This window comes from Nelumbo nucifera, chromosome 6, assembly GCF_055504915.1.
Source record: "Nelumbo nucifera cultivar China Antique chromosome 6, China Antique-T2T, whole genome shotgun sequence".
Taxonomy (NCBI): domain Eukaryota; kingdom Viridiplantae; phylum Streptophyta; class Magnoliopsida; order Proteales; family Nelumbonaceae; genus Nelumbo; species Nelumbo nucifera.
In genome coordinates this window covers 3525832-3545999 of record NC_142654.1, presented here as the reverse complement: position 1 = coordinate 3545999, position 20168 = coordinate 3525832, and the positions used below count along the sequence as shown (strand labels likewise).

At 45.9% G+C, this 20168-nt stretch overlaps 1 long non-coding RNA gene across 1 annotated transcript; it reads left to right on the top strand.

The window, feature by feature from the left end:
* The first annotated feature begins 1402 nt into the window (after window positions 1-1402).
* Window positions 1403-19499, top strand: LOC148790557 (uncharacterized). The gene is made up of 3 exons (XR_016077063.1): window positions 1403-1542; window positions 1785-1832; window positions 18871-19499. It is a non-coding gene; the product is annotated as an uncharacterized LOC148790557 (long non-coding RNA).
* Window positions 19500-20168: the final 669 nt, after the last annotated feature.

Below are 20168 nucleotides of genomic sequence, written 5' to 3'. Positions count from 1 at the left end.
AAATCATTTTTTTTTGCAAAACTTGTAAAAAAGGCTCAGTTTAGAAAGGGTATAAATAGAAATATGTACAATATATATAAATACATACAAAGTACAAGGTTTTGCATTCCACATATTTGCATTTGTACTCCTTCCAACCTAAGCCAATAACTAATACAAATATGTACAGTGCAAACATCCTTTCGGTTCACCACTTCACCTTCTCACCTTCAGATCTCTTCCAAAACTCATTGTGTCCTCTTATAATTTCACTTCTTCTACTTCACCCATTTGACTAATATACTTGGAGCTAATGTCATAAGAAATCGGGGTTCCCTCAGTCCCACATGAACAAGAATAAGTAGGCAAAAATGGTATAAAGAATGTTGATCCATCAATAAAAAAATTTAAATGAAGAAAAAAAAATTGCCACGTGCAATGCACGTTCTCATTTACTAGTTATAATAAATATCATACAATGGACCAAGTGCCTACAAAGTTTAGCTCCTTCGGTCATTCTCATTCCATAAAGTACTTACTTCTACTTTTTTATTGATAGATGACAAGGTTATGACTCGTTTTTTTATAAGTTTTGAATGTTGAATTAAGTGGCTTGATTCATTAATTTATATTATAAACTTGCTTCCATCTAATAACTAGTGGGAACACATGTGATGCATGAGATTTGTGAAGCGAAAGGTAAATAATAGAAACACATAAGAATATACAATTGTTTTATATTTTTAATTTTTTAAATAATTAATAATTATTTATATTTTATATAGAAACCTTAATTAATTTCAACTAGGGTTGTTCATCAAACTGATGAAACCAACCAATCTAATCAACTTGATCCAAGTTAGTCGATTTTCTAGTATTTTCAGTTAGCTTTGGTTCAACAATTTCTCAACTCGACTAGGTTGGATCAGTTTCGATTTAGCCATTTGTAAACTGACCAAAATCGAATGACCTGATCATAAGTATATATTAATATTTTATATTTTAAATATTGTTTTTTAATACAAGAAAGTGGAAAAATTCCCATGTTTCTTAGTATAAAATATTTTATATCATAAATTTATTTTTTAATAATACTACTGTATTTTTAAATTTAAATTTAATTTTTTAAGTTTAAATATTTTAAAACGACTAACCAAACCAAAAGTCGACCCGAACTTGCTTCCATCTAATAATAATTACAGCCCAACTTATAGCCTTTTATTTTTTTCCTTCCAAAGGAAAAAATTATTCACCAAGGCTGCATTTATTTGGGGTGGAAAATCGAACGGAGTAAACTTTACACCCCGGTTCGATTTTACACATGTTTGGTAAGCATGTAATTTTACACCGAAAATCGGTGTAAAACTCCACTTCCATTTTTCTTTACATCGATAATTGATGTAAATTATACATCGAAATTATCAATGTAAAACTTGTCAGTTTCTATCATTGAGGTAAACTCCTCTCACTCTACCTTGGCTGTCTCGCGCGTCTCTCTCCTCCGTTCTTTGTCTACTCCGTTAGCTCTCTCGCCGGTGCCGCTGCTTCTTCGCCGAACTTCTGGTAATCTCACTCACTCACTCTATCTCTCTTTCACCCCTCTCAGTTCTCCCTCTCACTCACTCTATCTCTTTTTCACCCCTCTCAGTTCTCCCTCTCACACTCTCTCGCTCTATCACCCCCTCTCGGATCTCCCTCTCACTCACTCTATCTCTCTTTCACCCCTCTCTGTTCTCCCACTCACACTCTCTCGCTCTCTCACCCCCTCTCGGATCTCCCTCTCATTGATCTGCTCTGTATTGCAGATCCCATCCTATATTCAAGGGAAATCAATCCCAGCTCTTGCAGTGCAGGTATTGTTTTCATCGGAAGAACCAGAAAGATATTAATATTAATATTATTTTATTTTCTTTTCCCTCCTTGTTGATTTCTATGTTCCATCATTCCTAGGGTGGATTTGGCGCTCGATCCGCATGTGGTTTTTGTTGGATTTGTAGTGTGTTATTATTGTTGTTGTGTATTATCTTTTTATCGTTGTTATTGTTTATTCATTTTATTGTTTTGTGTGTATATAGCGTTACTCTACTGGTTTTCTTGGTTCTGGTTTGAAGTCTATTTAATATGTTGGGGAGTTGAATGATGTCGCATAGTATGGATATATAGATTTCTGCACTAACTCTATAGATTCCAAGGCTTTTGGGGAGAATGGGGTTGTTCTCGAGTGACAAGACTTAGTAGAAAACGGATCTAATTTCTCCCTCAACTAGATCCTACCAAACTCACTTCCTAATTGTTCAATTTCTACCTGAATCTAAGCTACTCACACCAGCTATGTGATAAGGGGTTTTTGCAATAAACGCTTAGGGGTTGGAGTTCTTTTGATTCTTGGTTGGTGAAGTCAATTAGTGGCATGTGAACATCTCTTGTTTCTTGTTCTTTTGCATTTTTTTCATTTTCTACTCAATTGTATCATTCTTTACAGGACCTTTAGCTATTTATAGCACTATGGATTCATTATATACACAGAGAATAGCAGAGTCAACCTTTAATTTACAACCTTTTGAAGTATATAGATTTCTTAATTCATTGTAGGTTTACATAATGCATGTTAATGGATTGAATTGAATGTTTGAATGATAGGCTGTTTACTCTCCCTTTTGAAGAAGATTCACTTGCCTCTTGGCTAGATTAATTGAATGTTGGATAGATGCTATTTAAATCATCAACTTAATGTCAATCTTCACCACCTTTTGGTCAAAATGTGAATTGAAATGGGGTATTAAGTAATTGTAGGAATCTTGAAATATATAGATTGTGTTTGCAAATAAAGCTAATGTTGTTGGTGAAAATTTCATATAAAATTATTATTTTGATTTAGGTTAAGACGTGTTATAATTCAGGTCTGCCTTAGAGTTCGACCTGACTGAGTTCAGTTATGTAGAAGATGAAAAAGTGATAAAGAAAGAGAGAAAGAGAGAAAGAGAGAATTCTGGTTCGAACTGAAAGAGTCAACTTGACTTCTCCCAGTCGGCCAGTAAGTATTTATATTATTATTAAAACATAACTGAAAAGACCTATGTGCCCTTACTTAAGTTAAGAGCACATGTTTCAACACAACATTACAGATCAGCAACATCAATCAAGGTATAAAGACAGAAATACCCCTACGCTAACACTCCCCCTCAAGGTATATTGTTACATATGTAGTCCACTCTTCCCCGACTCAAGCCTTTTGTAAATAAGTCAGCCTACTGATTTCCTGTATTAACATGTGTAGTGTCTAGTTCTCCATTCAGCACCTTCTCCCTCACAAAGTGACAATCAACCTCAATGTGCTTGGTTCTTTCATGAAACACTGGATTAGAGGAGATATGAACTGCAGCCTGATTATCACAATAGAGCTTCATTGGAGTGTTAATGTTGTACCCTACTTCCTGTAGAAGGTTCCTTAGCCACACTAATTCACAAGCGGTATGCGCCATAGCCCTATATTCTGCTTCTGCACTGCTTCTTGCCACAACCGTCTGCTTCTTACTTTTCCATGTCACCAGGTTACTTCCTAGAAACGTGCAATAGCCTGTAGTAGACCGCCTATCAGACATAGAACCGGCCCAATCAGCATCAGAATACCCTTCTATTTCAAGTTTTCCCCCACTCTTGTATATCAAACCGCGACCCGTGACTCCTTTTAGATACTTCACAATTTTCAGAACCGCATTCCAATGAGGGATCAGAGATTTTTGCATGAACTGGCTTACCACACTAACTGCAAATGAGATGTCTGGTCTGGTAATGGTTAGGTAGTTCAGTTTGCCCACAAGTCGTCGGCATCTGCTAGGGTCTTCAAACACTTCACCCATATCACTGCTTAGCTTGGTATTTGTGTCCATGGGTGTTTCAGCTGGTTTGGCACCCAACAAGCCTGTTTCTTCCAGCAAATCAAGCACATACTTCCTCTGGCACAGGTTAATCCCATACTTGGATCTCGCTACCTCTATTCCTAAGAAGTATTTCAGTTTACCCAGATCCTTTGTCTGAAAGTGATCCTGCAGATAAGTCTTCAGCCTGTCAATACCAATGTTATCATTTCCAGTAATAACAATATCATCTACATACACCACCAACAGTATTTTTCCTCCCGGAGAGTCATGACTAAATACAGAATGGTCAACTTTGCACTGTTTCATGCCAAATTTCTTTACCACCTCACTGAACCTACCAAACCATGCTCGAGGAGACTGTTTAAGCCCATATATAGCCTTCCTTAGTCTGTACACCTTACCATCCTCCCCCTGAGCAACAAACCCTGGAGGTTGCTCCATGTAGACCTCCTCGAGTAAGTCACCATGCAAAAAGGCATTCTTGATATCAACCTGATATAAAGGCCACTCATACATGGCTGCAAGAGAGATCACAACACGAACTGACCCTATCTTAGCAACCGGTGAGAAGTTCTCTATGTAGTCAATGCCATAGGTTTGGGAGTACCCTTTTGCAACTAATCGTGCTTTCAGACGTTCAACACTACCATCAGGCAGATACTTAATTGTATAAACCCACTTACAACTAACAACTTGCTTCCCAGGAGGAAGAGTAGTGAGGTCCCAAGTATGATTATGATGAAGGGCTGAGAGTTCTTCTTCCATGGCATGGCACCACCCTGGAGAGGCAAGGGCTTCCTGTACATCTTTAGGAACAATAACTGATGATACCAAGGTAACAAACTGGCGATGGGAAGCGGAAATGTGAGTAAGAGAAACATAATTAGAAATGGGATGAAGGGTGCAAGTACGTTTACCTTTCCGCAAAGCAATGGGTAGATCAATCTCAGATGCTAAGTGGGGGTCTGGTGTCGGATCCGTCGACGGAGATGTAGCCGGAGGAGTAGTAGCTGGTGCACGTGGGCGATGTGTATACACATGACGAATAGGTGGGCGTTCAACAGGTGGTGGCACTGGAGGCAAGGATTTGGTCACGACTGGAACAAAGGGAGGAGGATCGACAACGGGAAGTGGAAGAGGAGGAGGTGATGAGGAGGAAGAAGCATCACCAGACCCCAAAAAGAACGGAGTAGACTCAAAGAAACTGACATCAACACACACAAAGGACTGTCGAGAACCAGGATGGTAACACCTATACCCTTTCTGGGTCCGAGAATAGCCAAGGAAGATGCACTTGAGAGAACGGGCATCAAACTTGTCGTTCCCAGGACCCAGATTATGGACAAAACAGATACACCAAAAAACTCTCTACGTAAGAGGAAACGGAGACAAAGTGGGAAACAAGACCTGAAACGGAGATTGACCATCAAGGATGAACGTGGGCATCCGATTAATCAAAAAACAAGAGGTAAGCACTGCATCACTCCAAAAAGGTTTGGGAACATGCATGTGATGCATTAGGGATCTTGCTGTTTCAAGGAGATGGCGATTCTTTCTCTTAGCCACCCCGTTTTGTTGTGGGGTGTAGGTACACGAGGTCTGATGTATAATGCCGTGCTGGTCCAGGTATTCCTGAAATGATGAGGATAAATATTCGCGGCCATTATCAGAACGAAAAACTTTGATGTGGGTACCAAATTGGTTACGAATTTCAGCATAAAATTTTTGAAAAATGGTAAACAATTCACTTCTTTCATTAAATAGAGCCACGTCATCCTTGAAAAATCATCCACAAAAATGACAAAATATCTGTATCCATTATATGACATTACTTTATAAGGACCCCAAACATCTGAATGAACTAAAGAAAAAGGACTCGACACACGGTTATCAACCCTAGAACTAAAGGGAACACGATGGTGTTTCCCAAACTGACACGACTCACAATCCAAAACAGAAAGCTGACTCAAGGACGGAACTAAGGACTTCAAGACTTTGAGCGACGGATGACCAAATCGGCAGTGCCACTGAAGAGGAGAAAGAGATGACTGGAGAGCTGTTGAAGTTCTACCACCACCACCGTCAAGATAATACAGTCCACCTGCTTCATGCCCTCCACCAATCTTCATCCCCGTATTGAGATCCTAAAAGACACACATAGAAGGATAAAAGGTAATGGAGCAGTTAAGTGATTTGGTCAGCTTACTAACAGACATAAGGTTAAAAGGCAATTTAGGAACATACAGAACTGATGAAAGGGATACAGGATCTAGGTCAATATTACTAACACCACAAATTGAGGATGTGGAACCATTAGCAAGGGTAACTGATTGTGATGTTGAGCAATGAGATAAGGAGGAAAACACACCTGGAGTTCCAGTCATGTGATCGGAGGCTCCAGAGTCAATGATCCAGGGATTGGGTGTAGATGCCAAACAAGCCATACCTGAGTGAGCAAAAGTCGTCGTGTTTTGCTGTGATTGAATAAACATCTCATATTCATCACGGGGAACACTCACCATCTCCTTCATGGGACCATCTATGGATGTAGGAGGCAATTGGTCAGATGAATGATTCTCCTGTCTAAAGCTGGAACTTGAGTCACCGGTCATGACATGATTGGCCCAGGTTGAGGGAGGACCATGTAACTCATAACAATAGTTGATGGTATGTCCATCCATACCACAATGAGTGCACTTCCTCGGGCCTGAGCTACGTCCTCTACCACGGGCACCCCCTGAATCTCTGCTCCCAGTACGACCACCACCACGATTATAAGTAGACCCACCATTGCCACTTCGGCCATATGCAGAACCACTACCAACACCATGGCTAGACTGAGCTCCCCGAGCTCCACCTCTACCACCACGGCCTCTCGATGCAGCAAAGGCAGATCTATCTGAGATATTAGAGTTCTCAGTAGATCCAATAGAAATCCTCCGAAGTCGAGCAAATACCTCTTCTAGGGACGGAAGAGCTAATCCCTCTAATATCTGAGCCCGTACTGGTTCATATTCAGACTTTAGTCCCACCAAAAATCTAGTCACATCTAGCTGTTCTCTCTGTTGTTGCTGAATCTTGACATCAGAAGTGAGAGGATGATAGACATTCAACTCATTACGTATGTTCCTCATGTTGGCATGGTACTCCTCAAGACTCTGATTGCCCTGTTGCAGATTAAAGTACTTTTGATAAAGTTGATAAACTTTGATTGTATTGTCCTGCCCCGAATACAATTTCTTCGCATGGTCCCACACATCTTTGGCAGTATCAAGGAACATGAAGTTCACACTAATCCTGGGTTCCATATTGTTCCACAACCATGTGATGGTCTGAGCATCCTCTTGCTCCCAGTCTTCATACTCGTGAGAGTCAGAGGAGGGTTTCTCCTCTCTGATGTGTTTTACCTTCTTCTTTGCTTTCAGAAAGACTTCAACGGATTTAGCCCAAGGCACATAATTCTCTCCATTTAACTTAATGGTGGTCATCTGAACATTCAGGTAGTCTGTAGGCACCATCACACTAGGTTTATAATCCTTATTGTCTCCCATTATGTTATCACCAATTCTGCACACTTGCTGAATTCTATTATCACTGAGATTTGCACACTACACACCACTAGGTCACACCTGTCACACTGATTGCAGCACTAATTGTTGCTGGAATGTGTGCTCTTTACACCACAAACCCTACTCCTACAACTACCTGAAATCTCACCACTATATGATCATATCTCTTCCTTCAAAATGCACAAAGAAACCAGCATAAACCCTAGCTCTTACTGGTCGAAACCCTAGCAAATGGTCTGAAACACACCTCCTATTTAATCCATAACAGATATCATGCACCGAAATCCCTTACCTTACCGCTGAAGTTACACCCATGCGAGCAGGAGAGCAGTCCACACACAACAGCCGCTTCACACACAGTTCGACCCTCTATTCTTCCTCTACTAGGAGAGGGCGATCTCAGAAATCACAGCAACCGACCACATACGACCTGACTGGAGGCATAGAGACCCCCAAGGGAAGAGGGCGATCACTCCTTTTCAACACTTTCCCTTATCTCCAATCGAACACAGAAAAAAAAGAAGAAAACCCTAGATAGGGTGCGCAGAGAATGAACCCTAGGCAAGCAGAAATCTAGGCAGATTTAACCTAGCTCTGATACCATGTTATAATTTAGGTCTGCCTTAGAGTTCGGCCCGACTGAGTTCAGTTATGTAGAAGAAGAAAAAGTGATAAAGAAAGAGAGAAAGAGAGAAAGAGAGAAAGAGAGAATTCTGGTTCGAACTGAAAGAGTCAACTTGACTTCTCCCAGTCGGCCAGTAAGTATTTATATTATTATTAAAACATAATTGAAAAGACCTATGTGCCCTTAGTTAAGAGCACATGTTTCAACACAACATTACAGATCAGCAACATCAATCAAGGTATAAAGACAGAAATACCCCTCCGCTAACAAGACGCATGGTGCATTTGGTTGGTGGTTGGCTTCTTTTTCTGTTTGGCTTTGGAACATGAAACCACAATTTGGAATTATTTGACTTGGGTTTATGGATTTGGAACCCCAAATCTCATTGTTCTAGGACCATAGATAAGAGTTCTTTGAACACTAGGAATTCTAGTTTTCTTAGCCAGGAAAAATAGTTGTCAAGGCGGCAAGGTGGCCATGGTTGGTTGCCTTGCTTAAGTGCCTAGCTATATTGAGTCCAATTCAAAGTAGGCTTGTCATGTTTCAGCAAGCCTTAGTGATAAATTGAGTCCCAAGGTCGAGATTTTGCTGCTATAAACAGTTATCCTCAGAGTAGGCTTCTTTTTCCTAAACATTCAAGATCTGCAGCCACAAGATTATCTTCGCAAAGCAGCAATAGTCCAAAGGAGTATTCTGGTTAGCAAGGTGTGTTGATATGACCCAGACAACAGGAAGCTACCTTAGGAGGTCTTAATGCCAAATAACCACTCCTAGACAGGTCTCTATCCAAAACACTTGCTGTTTAGAGAGAGGGGTCGGGGTACCAAGTTCAAACTGTACTGATTAGGCTTAAGATTGAAAAGAGTTGTTTGGTCCATTTATCACTTATCATCACTTTTTTTCTTAACATTGATGGAGATAATCAGGTGATGAACAACAATCATGCTTCTAAAAACAAGAAAAAAATTTGAAAATACCCTCTCCTAATTGAAATAAGAACTGATTGGTCCTCCTACGGTTAGTGTAGAAATTGGACTTATGTTTTTTGTAGGAGACTTTTAGATTGACATGAGCCCTCGGGAGAGGAAAGGTACATGGGCTATTCTACCATCCTGGAAACTCAATTGATTCCCTATGAGAGTGAATCAGCTTCTGATAGAAACCTAGTGTTGCAATGCTGATTTGAAATCAAACCCCAAAAGAGGGAAGTGTATAGGGCTGGTATAAACCTGGGTTCCAAATCTAATGACAAAAAGAGGGGTACCGAACCTCAAAACTTCAACAACCTCGAAACCAGGACCAGTTTGGTTGACTTTGAGGAATTCCATTTGATGGTGCACAATCCGACCGATCCTAGCTGTCAACGACCTTGCTTCTGATTGGAGCAACAGGGGGGCCTGAAACGGAGAAGAAAGTGGGGAATCTCCGAGGAGGAACCCGGTGAGATCACTCCGAAGCTCAAGTTAGTATTCTCTCAAAGGCAATATAAAACGAGATGGCGCAAAGTTCACATACCTTGTCCTCGGGGGGTAGAGAGCCTTTTTATAACCACCTTGCACACTCACTCCGAGGCCTCGGTCAGGTCGGGTATGATTATTTCTGTGCTTCTGCCAGTTCGGGTGTCATCACCTCTGCTGGGACAGAACCGCCACTGCTCCTTGTCGGAGCCGTCTCTGTAACTGGAGATGGCGGTGCCAGGTGGCTGTTGGAATGCGGCTATCAAGCGTCAGATCCCAAGTCAGTCAGGTGCGTCGCCCCTGGATACGGACTCCTTCGGTGTTAGGTACGGTTTGTTCAGTTCGGTGTCCTGGGGGCGAAGTGCTGGAGTGGTGTGCGAGGTGAAGTCTTGAGTTCGGACAGTGGTGTGGCCCGAACTGCCGTGGGGCAGGCCAGTTCGGGTTGTTGCCCTTTGTGTTCGTAAGGCTCGGGGCCTAAGGGAGAGCTCGGGCTCCTTATTGGGAGTTCGGGCTCCTTGCGGGGAGTTCGGACCACTGGTTCCTCGTTTCGGAGCTTGCGCCTTGGCGAACTGTTGCCTTTGCCACGTGTTGAGTGGTTACGAGGTCGGGCCAAATCTTCCTTCATCAATTGCCCCCCACTCCTCGTGCTAAGGGTCTTGCCCTGGCGTGGGGAGTTTGCGAGGTGGCTGGTGGATTTGTCCCGTACTTCGGCTTGGTTGACTGATAGCGCAAGGTGCGTCGTTAGGATTTTTTGGGTTTCTCGAGCACCCAAAAGACGGGAAACGCGTCGATCTGCCTACAAATGCTGACAGACGTGACAACACGCGCCTTATTTCAAAATTCAAAAAGCGCATTGTTGGGAGACGTGACAGCGCGCGCCTTATTTCAAAATTCAAAAAGCGCACTATTGGGAGATGTGACAGCGCGCGCTTTATTTTAAAATTCAAAAAAGCGCGCCGCTGGGAGATGCGACAGCGGGCGTCTTTTTCAAATTTGAAAACGTGCTGCTGTCGCCTTTAATGTGAGGAGACGTGCGGTTAGTTTTGAGAGACGTGTGGCCACTCACGTCTTGGTCTTAGGAGACGTGCGGTCAGCGCGACTGCGGGCCGTCGGATTTGCTTTGATCTGAGCCGTTGATTCTTGGTTACTGTGGGTATAAATAGTGGGGGACCCCAGTTGCTTTTGTCACTTCTGCGCTTTGCTTCTTGAGCTCGCGTCCAAGCCTTTAGTTTGCCTTCAAGGTCTTTTGCTCGTGTTCAAGTTCCCGTAGTCCGTTCAAGCATTTTTTCGGGTGAGTACTTTCCTGGAATCTATCTTCTCTCCCCGATGTCTAACTCGGATAGCTCAGACGGTTCTTCAAGGGGGTCAGATGCAGGTTCTACGAACCGAGTTGCATCCCGTGATGGTCCTAGCGAACCAGAGGTAGAGCTTGAGGAAGAGTTTGAACCCGTAGGCCGAGTCGCCTCGGGTAGCTTGGCGTCCACCTCTCGTTGAGGTCGGACGTTAGACAAGTTCGGTCCCTCGACCATGACGCCTGAGGGGCTCCAATCCCTTATTACCTATTACAACTTGCTTGGGGAGTACGCCTACTTCATACCTTCGGGTAGCTTTCCTTGGGAACACGGTCCTGAAGAGATTGTGATATTCCGGGAGCAACTCACTGCGGGGCTGCGACTGCCTTTCCATCCCCTCCTTGTCGAGGTCATGAACCACTTCGGCGTTACTGTCGGTCAGCTTCACCCGAACTCCATTCATAACTTGGTGGGGACTATCTCCTTATTTTGCGAACAGGGCTTTCCTTTAGACTTTGAGATCTTCTCTTCCATCCTAATGCTTAAGAAGCAAGCGGGTCCCCTTCCCGAGCGTAGGCGGGCGTATTACCTGTCTCCCCGCCCGGGTTTTTAGCTTTTACATGGACTTCTCAACAAGGTCCCGACGTGGAAGCGGGACTACTTCGGGGTGCGAAGTGTATTGGGGTGGCCGTTTCAAACCGGGTGGGGAATCGCCGCCCCTGACTCCGGTGTTACGCTTGATAAAGAGACGGCGAAGGGCCTCCGGCAATGGGCACGGCTTGGGCTAAAATGCCATCTTTATCTGTCGGAGGCCAAGCTCATTGAGGCCGGTTTGAGTTCGGGTAGGTTCCTTACTCAGGTTTGTCTTTTGTTTTGTTTTGTTCTTTCGCTTTTTCCTGATGCCGAACTCATTTTGCAGGTGTGATGGACTTAGAGAGGACTCGCGGTGGGCACTTGTTTCACGGCATGAAGAGGAGGAAGCAGGTTGCCAAACGAACTCGTGCCGAGGTGCCCCGAGACGCGAAGCCCGAAGTACCAGACTACCCATCTGTGGATCCGTCTAGGGAGCCCGAGATGGCCCCTCCAATCCATGAGGCGGCAGGGGCTCCTTATGTTGAAGCTACTTATACGGAGGCTCCTGCTTACTTTGAATCCGCTTACACGCGAGCTGGGCCCTCAGGCTTGGGGGCCCAATGCGAGTTCAGGAGCGTGGTGTCACCGAACCACGCTCTACAGAAGAGTAGGGAGGCCATCCATCCTGAGGAGGTCGCGGCATGGTCCGAGCTTCCTTTGAACCAGGTAGCTTGTCGTGCTGCCACTCATGCCATGGTGGTAAGTTAGATTTCTTGTCCGACTCTTTGCTTTTATCCTTCTGTCGTTCCTTTGATCATTTTGTTCTTCCCCTTTTGGTAGGTGAATTCTTTAATCCATGCGTTGGCGGCCTAGGTGGAAAGGAGCTCGAGGCAGGCGCGAGCTGCCGAGGCGGCTTCCCGAGCTGCTGAGGCGGCTGCTCGCGCTGCACAGGCCAGGCAGGCGAGGTCTCAGAGAGATGCTGAGGCCATGGGAGTTGTGGTGAAGCATATGGCGGACTTGAGGCTGGACTTGCAGCATCAGGTTGAATATCTTCAAGAGGATATCAGGGAGAGGACGCAGATTTTTTCCCAAGGCATTGAGGACGCCAAGAAGAAGGCTGTTGATGAGTACATCCCTTCGCCGCGCTTTGATGACTAGATGGTGGACTCGTACAGAAAGGGCTTTAAACTAAGCCGGTGGATGATCTGGAATACATACCCCGAGTTTGATATTAGTGCGATATCCACCTCGCGCATTACTCAGGAGATGGCCGACGCTGTTGATGGTGAGTCGGATTCCGAGGGCGAGGCAGGACCTTCGGGTGTTGTTGAAGTGCCTTCTGATGAAGAATAAGCATCTTCGGGCCTGTGAGCTCGATATGTATTTTTTTTTGTTCGAAATGTACACTCCCTTATTTTGAAATGGAATGACTCTTTTGGTTAAGTGTTGGTTGTTTTTTCTCCCGAATTGTACACTCTTATTTTTTGTTCGAAATGTACACTCCCTTATTTTTTCTTGCCCAGGTTACTACACACGCGCGGCCTGTTTTGGTGTTAATACTTAGTCTTTGAGATGCCGATGTCCTTATTAGTTCATTGTCACCACTTCGTTAGCTCGGCATCCTAGCCCTTGGGCTTTGATAGCGATTTTGTCCACTTCGCTTGGTGGTTATAGGTAGTATCGCCTTAAGTTGACGATGTTCCACGCTCGGGGTACTTGTTTGCCCTCTAAGGTCTCGAGCTCGTATGCCCCCCCGAGCGCTCTCTTTACTCTGTATGGCCCTTCCCAATTTGGTCCAAGTTTGCCCACACCGGGTTCGGGTACCATGATCTTACGGAGAACTAGGTTGCCGACGCGGAAGCTCCGCTTCTTTACTCTGGCATTGTAGTACCGAGCTACTTTTTGCTGGTCCGGATGTGCGCGAGGTCTCTTACCTCATCCAGCAGGTCGAGGTTGGTACGTAACTCGTCTCGGTTTGTATGATCGTCATATGCTTCTAGTTGCAGTGTAGGTATTTCGATTTCCGTCGGGATTACCGCTTTAGTGCCATAGGTGAGGTTAAAGGGGGTCTCTCTCGTGGCGGTTTTTTTCGTAGTTCGGTGAGCCCATAGAACACTTGGTAGCTCGTCCGCCCACAACCCTTTAGCTCGGTCTAGTCGTGCTTTCAGTCCGCGGAGGATGGCTCTGTTCATTACTTCTGTCTGACCGTTTGCCTGCGGGTGTGCTACCGATGTGAAGTTCTAACGAATTCCCATATCTTGGCACCATTCTTGGAACTTGATATCCTTGAACTGCTTGCCGTTGTCGGAGATCAGTACCCGAGGTAGACCGAAGCGACATACTATGTTCTTCCAAAAGAAGTTCTGTATGTTTCGGGCTGTAACTGTTGCCAGAGGTTCAGCTTCTATTCACTTTGTAAAGTAATCTACCACCACCACTAGGAATTTCCTCCCACCTGTTGTTGGCGGGAATGGCCCCAGGAGGTCGATGCCCCATTGCGCAAAGGGCCAAGGACTGGTGAGGTACTTGAGGTTGGCAGCAGGCTGATGGTGGACCCGATTAGCGCGTATGCCAGCTTTTCTCCCACCAGTGCGTATGCTAGCTTTTCTATCTGCGGGTACCTTGTCTCTGCTCCCTGCAAAATTTTACTAACATAATAGATGGGTCGTTGGACCCAATCTACTTCTTTTTTTAGTACCGAACTGACCACCTCGTCGCTTGCCGAGAGGTACAGTTCCAAGACCTCGCCTTCCTCGGGCTGGGCTAAGGTCGGCACACTAGCGATGTAGTTTTTTAGCTCGTCGAACGCGAGTTGGCAGTCTCGGGTCCACTCGAACCCTTTGCCTTTGATTGCTTTGAAGAAAGGCAGGCAGCGGTCTACTGATTTGGACATGAAGTGGCTCAAAGCGGCTATGCGGCCGTTTAGCCTCTGAACCTCTTTTACTTTTCGGGGTGGTCTCATATCTAGGATGGCATTTATCTTGTCCGGGTTGGCCTCAATACCACGTCGGTTGACAATATACCCTAGGAACTTACCCGAGGTGAAACCGAAGACACACTTGTTAAGGTTCAATTTCATGCTAAATTGACGCAGAATTTGGAAGACAGAATCTAAGTCTTGTATTAATTTTTGTGAAAACTGCGTCTTGACAACCATGTCGTCTACATAACATTCTATTTTCATGCCAATTAAGGGCCGAAACAGTCTATTTACAAGTCTTTGGAAGGTTGCCCCGACATTTTTTGATCCGAAGGGCATGACCTTGTAGCAGTACAGGCCAAACTCGGTTATGAAACTGGTTTTTTTCTCATCAGACTGGTCCATCCTGATTTGGTTGTAGCCCGAGTAGGCGTCCAAGAAGCTTAGCAACTCATGTCCCGAGGTCGTGTCCACTAGGCGGTCAATTCTGGGGAGGGGGAAGCAATCTTTCGGGCAAGCTCGGTTCAGGTTGGTGTAGTCGACGCACATGCGCCACTTGCCGTTTGCCTTTTTCACCAGCACTGGGTTGGCTACCCAGCTCGGGTAATGAACTTCCCTTATGAAGTCTGCTGCGAGGAGCTTTTCGACCTCCTCGTCGACCGCCCTCCAGCGCTCTGGGGCTAAGTTGCGTTTCTTCTGTCTAACGGGTCTGACTACAAGGTCAGTATTAAGTTTGTGAGTTATAAGGCTGGGGTCAATACCGGGCATGTCGGCCGCGGACCAGGCAAAAATATCTAAATTTTGAAGTAAAAAACTCACCAGTTCGGTTCGTAGTGGTTCCTTGACGGAAGCACCGATCTGCAGCGTGCGAGCTGGGTCTATAGCCGAAGTCGGGATTGCGACCGTTTCTTCTATGGGCGAACCTCGTTCCTCGCCTTGCTCCGTAGGCCGCTCCAGTTCAAGGTCATCGGCCGCCTTGGTTTTTCCCTTCAGGGCGGCAACATAACACTTGCAGGACTCAAGCTGGTCGCCCCGCGCTACCCCCACACCGAAGTCTGTAGGGAACTTCATTGCCAAATAGTATGTGGAGACCACTGCCCGCAGGATATGCGTAATTGGCCGCCCTATTATGGCATTGTATGGGGAGGGGGTCGCGACCACCAGGAAATCGTGGTTGAGTCTGACCGCACAAGGCCATGTGCCGACTTCCACAGGTACTGTTATTTTTCCGAGGGGCCTAACTTCCTCTTCGCTGAAGCCCAGCAAAGGAGTGTTTGCGGGCTTCAGCTCGCTCTTCTGCAACTGTAGCTGGTCAAATGCTGACTTGAAGAGGATGTCCGTCGAGCTGCCCGAATCCACGAGTACGTGCCTGACCTCGAAGTCGCTGATCCTCAGTTTTATGACAAGCGCGTCATCGTGGGGGTAGTGGACCCCTCGCGCATCGTCTTCTGTGAAGATCGGTTCTTCAGTCTTCGGTCTCTTTGGAGGGTTCTGTTCCTCTTGGGCTGCTTCGCGAACTGACGTCCGGGCCGCTGCCGAAGTACACCCTGCTACCACCGAACCCCCCACTATTGCATGGATGGTTCCCCGAACTGGCCTCTCTTCCGGAGGCTGTCGCTGCAACGGTTCGGCTGGCCTGCTACTGGATTCGGGGGCATCCTTTCCGTGCTCCCCTTGTCGACCTGCCTTATTGTTATTATTATTATCATGCTGTACAGAATTCCTCAAGTATCTGCGACAGATGAGTCCCTCTATCTCGTCCCGGAGATTATTACATTGTTCGGTACTATGACCGTGGTCTCTATGGAAACTACAGTACAAATTTTTATTTCACTCGTTTGTATTCCCCTTTATGCGAGGTGGCCACTTTACGTATGGGGCGTCTTTGATCGTCATCAAGATCTCGGTCTGCCTCGTGTTTAACGGTGTGTAATCCGTCCGAACTGCTGAGGGAGCTCGGAACGGCTGGTTTGGCTTCGTCTCCTGGGCCGGGTTTTTTCTGTCGACTAGGTTGGAGGGCTCGCCTTCCCTCTTTCTTTTCTCGTTCCCGCTTTCGGTCCGTTGGTTGATTTCTTCCTCTGTTCTCATGAACTTATCCACGAGCTTGAGGAATTCGGCCACGGTTGCGGGCTGGTTAGCTACCATGTGCCATTTGAACTCCTTGTGCGTTACTCCTTTCTTGGCCGCCGCGAGCTGCACCGCGGGGTCTAATCGCGGTATCTGCAAGCACACTTCATTGAACTGCTTGATGTAGCCCCGGATGGATTCTCCTTCTCTCTGGATTACTCCAAAGATGCTTTCCTTAGTTTTGGGGCACCGCTTGCTGGTGACAAAGTGTGCGGTGAAGACCTGCACGAACTGGGCCCAGCATCTTATCGACCCGGGGGCCAGGTTCCTGTACCAAGTGCGGGCTACCCCCCTGAAGGTGGTGGTGAAGGCCACGCACATGCACGATTCACTGGCCCTGGCGAGGTGCATTTGGGATTGGAAAGCATCGACGTGGTCGTTGGGGTCGAAGGACCCATCATACTTGTCCAAAGGCGGGAGCTTGAAGTCTCTGGGCATGGGGACTGCCAGGAGTTCTGATGCGAGGGGGAAGGAACTGAGAGAGTTGGGGCGGCTTTTACCTCGTCTGAGCTCGTCTATTCTTTACCTCTGAGCTCGGGCAGGACACGGGTGGCAGTTTGGCAACTTCGCCGGCGCCTTCGTTGTTGAGTGGGCCTGGTGCTGGCGCTGCTGGCCTCTGTGTTGCCGAGCTCGATGGGCCCGGGCTGTTGGTAGTCTGCCGCCAGGACACTGAACCGATTCTCTGTCGGCGGGAGCTCAGACTTGGAGTGTCGGGATATTGACTTGGCGGGCGAGGTGCTCGACCCGTCAGCGAGCTGCGAGGCGGGGGTGATCTTTCTTTGCCCTCGGCCCGGGGATGAGGCCTGTCTCTTCTGGGGGTTCTGAGGTTGGGAGGCCTCTCCTCGGTGACGGCGTCCACCCTGAGGGGAGGGCTTAACCGGCTTTGGAGCAGGGTGCCGAGGTGGAAGAAGTGGTTGGTTCAGAGGCAGTTGGGGGAATTGCTGCTGATAGTGATACTAGGAGATGTGGTGTAGTACTTGGTGCTGCTGGAGCTGATGTTGCTGGAATTGTTGCATTTGGGCTTGCATTGCCCGCATGCATTGCATCAGGTCGTCCAACTAGTTCTGGCTGGTTGCTAGGGGGACAACAGTTGGTTCGGTAAAGGTTGTTTCGATAGGGAGAGGAAAGGGGATGCTCATGGCAGGAAGGTTTACGGGCGCCACTGCTTGTGGCGCATTCAAGCTGGGGATCCCATCCACCGGAAGGGGGATGGTGAACTGTCCGACGCACACCACAGGGACTTGAAGTTGTTCCCCGGTGGTGTTCATCTCCATGCCACGTCTGGCATTGCTGGAAGAAGCCATGAGTGTTGGGGTTTTTGGAGAAAAGAGGTTATGAGAGTTTTAGAGGGAGGCTTTTAGAAGCGTTTCCCACAGACGACGCCAATTGATGGTGTGCAATCCGGCCGATCCTAGCTGTCAACGACCTTGCCTCTGATTGGAGCAACAGGGGGGCCTGAAACGGAGAAGAAAGTGGGGAATCTCCGGGGAGGAACCCGACGAGATCACTCCGAAGCTCAAGTTAGTATTCTCTCAAAGGCAAGATAAAACGAGATGGCGCAAAGTTCACATACCTTGTCCTCAGGGGGTAGAGAGCCTTTTTATAACCACCTCGCGCACTCACTCCGAGGCCTCGGTCCGGTTGGGTGGTCAGGTCGGGTATGATTATTTCTGTGCTTCTGCCAGTTCGGGTGTCATCACCTATGCTGGGACAGAACCGCCAGTGCTCCTTGTCGGAGCCATCTCTGTAACTGGAGATGGCGGTGGCAGGTGGCCGTTGGAATGCGGCTGTCAAGCGTCAGATCCCAAGTCAGTCAGGTGCGCCGCCCCTGGATACGGACTCCTTCGGTGTCAGGTACGGTTTGTTCAGTTCGGTGTCCTGGGGGCGAAGTGCTGGAGTGGTGTGCGAGGTGAAGTCTTGAGTTCGGACAGTGGTGTGGCCCGAACTGCCGTGGGGCAGGCCAGTTCGGGTTGTTGCCCTTTGTGTTTGTAAGGCTCGGGGCCTAAGGGAGAGCTCGGGCTCCTTACTGGGAGTTCGGGCTCCTTGCGGGGAGTTCGGACCACTGGTTCCTCCTTTTGGAGCTCGCGCCTTGGCGAGCTGTTGTGCCGAACTGTTGCCTTTGCCACGTGTTGAGTGGTTACGAGGTCGGGCCAAATCTTCCTTCATCACCATTGACCAGCCTTGGGCTTTAGATGACATGAAGTAGGATTAAACAAAATGCAGTTGTGACACCAATTACACATGCTACACCATTCACAGGAAAAAGTTAGAGAAACCACCAGATAGACATGAGATCAACCTAGAGAGCAAGGTTTTGAAATCACAGGACTTTAAACCCCCAAAAATTCTTGCCCAAATCTGTGATCTAAGTGCAAGTTAGAAAGTCGCATCATGCAAAGGGCACATGCACAAACTTGGTACTGAGTTCATGCTTACTGTTTTGACAGATCGCTCTATAACTTGTTTGAAAAGGAGTAGCAAATGAATCATCTCTAGTTGTTGGGGTCCAGGTCATTGGACTTGATGAAAACAAAGAGAAGTCTGCTGAAAAGTTGAATGAAACTGTGGAAGGGGAGATAGAAATAATTGCTGAACCAGAGAAAGGTAGAATTCAAAAGAAGCCTAGTAGGAAATCTATAGAAGCTGATCAAATACAGATGAATAATCCAACAGCTGAAACTCCACAAACAGATGATCAAATGGTTTAGTGGTTAGGTTTATTTTGTCATTCTTAATATTTTTCTTATTTTGTGTATGCAGAAAAGTAACTTGAAAGGCCTGAATTTGATTCTTTGGTTTCTACACTTTGGTTTCCTGAAATGCCTGAAATATTTTCTCACAGTTCTTATTTTGTCATGATTTGACTCCACTTTGGTTTCTACTTCTATTTTTACCAACTTTGTTGTCGTTGGGTAGGCTAGGCAAGTAAGACCAAAGTTGGGCTTTGTTTAATGCTATGTACACGCACAGGTGTATACGCATAGGTGTAATGCTTTGTTAAGCAAAAAAGTGAGTTGGACTTTGTTTAAGCGAAATGTGTGTGGTTCTATATACACGCACAGGTGTTGATCTCATATACACGTTTTTAATTCTGAGTGTAAGCATGTGTAATCTCATGCTATGTACACACACAAACGTATTAATTTCAAACAAGCAGGTGTAAGCAGTTTGAAATTGACACCTTTCAATTCTGTGTGTAGTTTTACACCCAGGTTAATTCCAAACAGTGTAGAATAAACACTAAAAATTTACAATTTTCTTCCAAACGTATTACAATGCAAAATTAACATTGACCGGTTTAATTTTTGCATTTACACATCTCGCCGGTTTTCATTTACATCGATGTATTTTTGGATTTACACCTCAAACAAACGAAGCCCAAAGAAATCACTAATAACATCAGGCGGGGACAACCAAACCAAAATGCCATCGTTAACCCAATACCTATTAGCGAGAGTATGGGCTAACACATTTTGAAGAACGCCTCACAAAAGTAAAAAAGAAATAGGTAAATTCAAATTTGATTCGATTTTCTGCTCATATTCAAACCCGTATGCACACTTGTCATGTCAGCCCCCAAATTTTAGAGCACTCCAAATAGATTGAATTGAACCGGATACAGGTAAATTCAAATTTGATTCACCTTATATATTATATCTTGATCCAAATTTAATTCACCTATATTTTTGGTAAAATCTCATTCAATTAAAATTGAAATTGGATTGCAATCAGATGAATAGCTTTA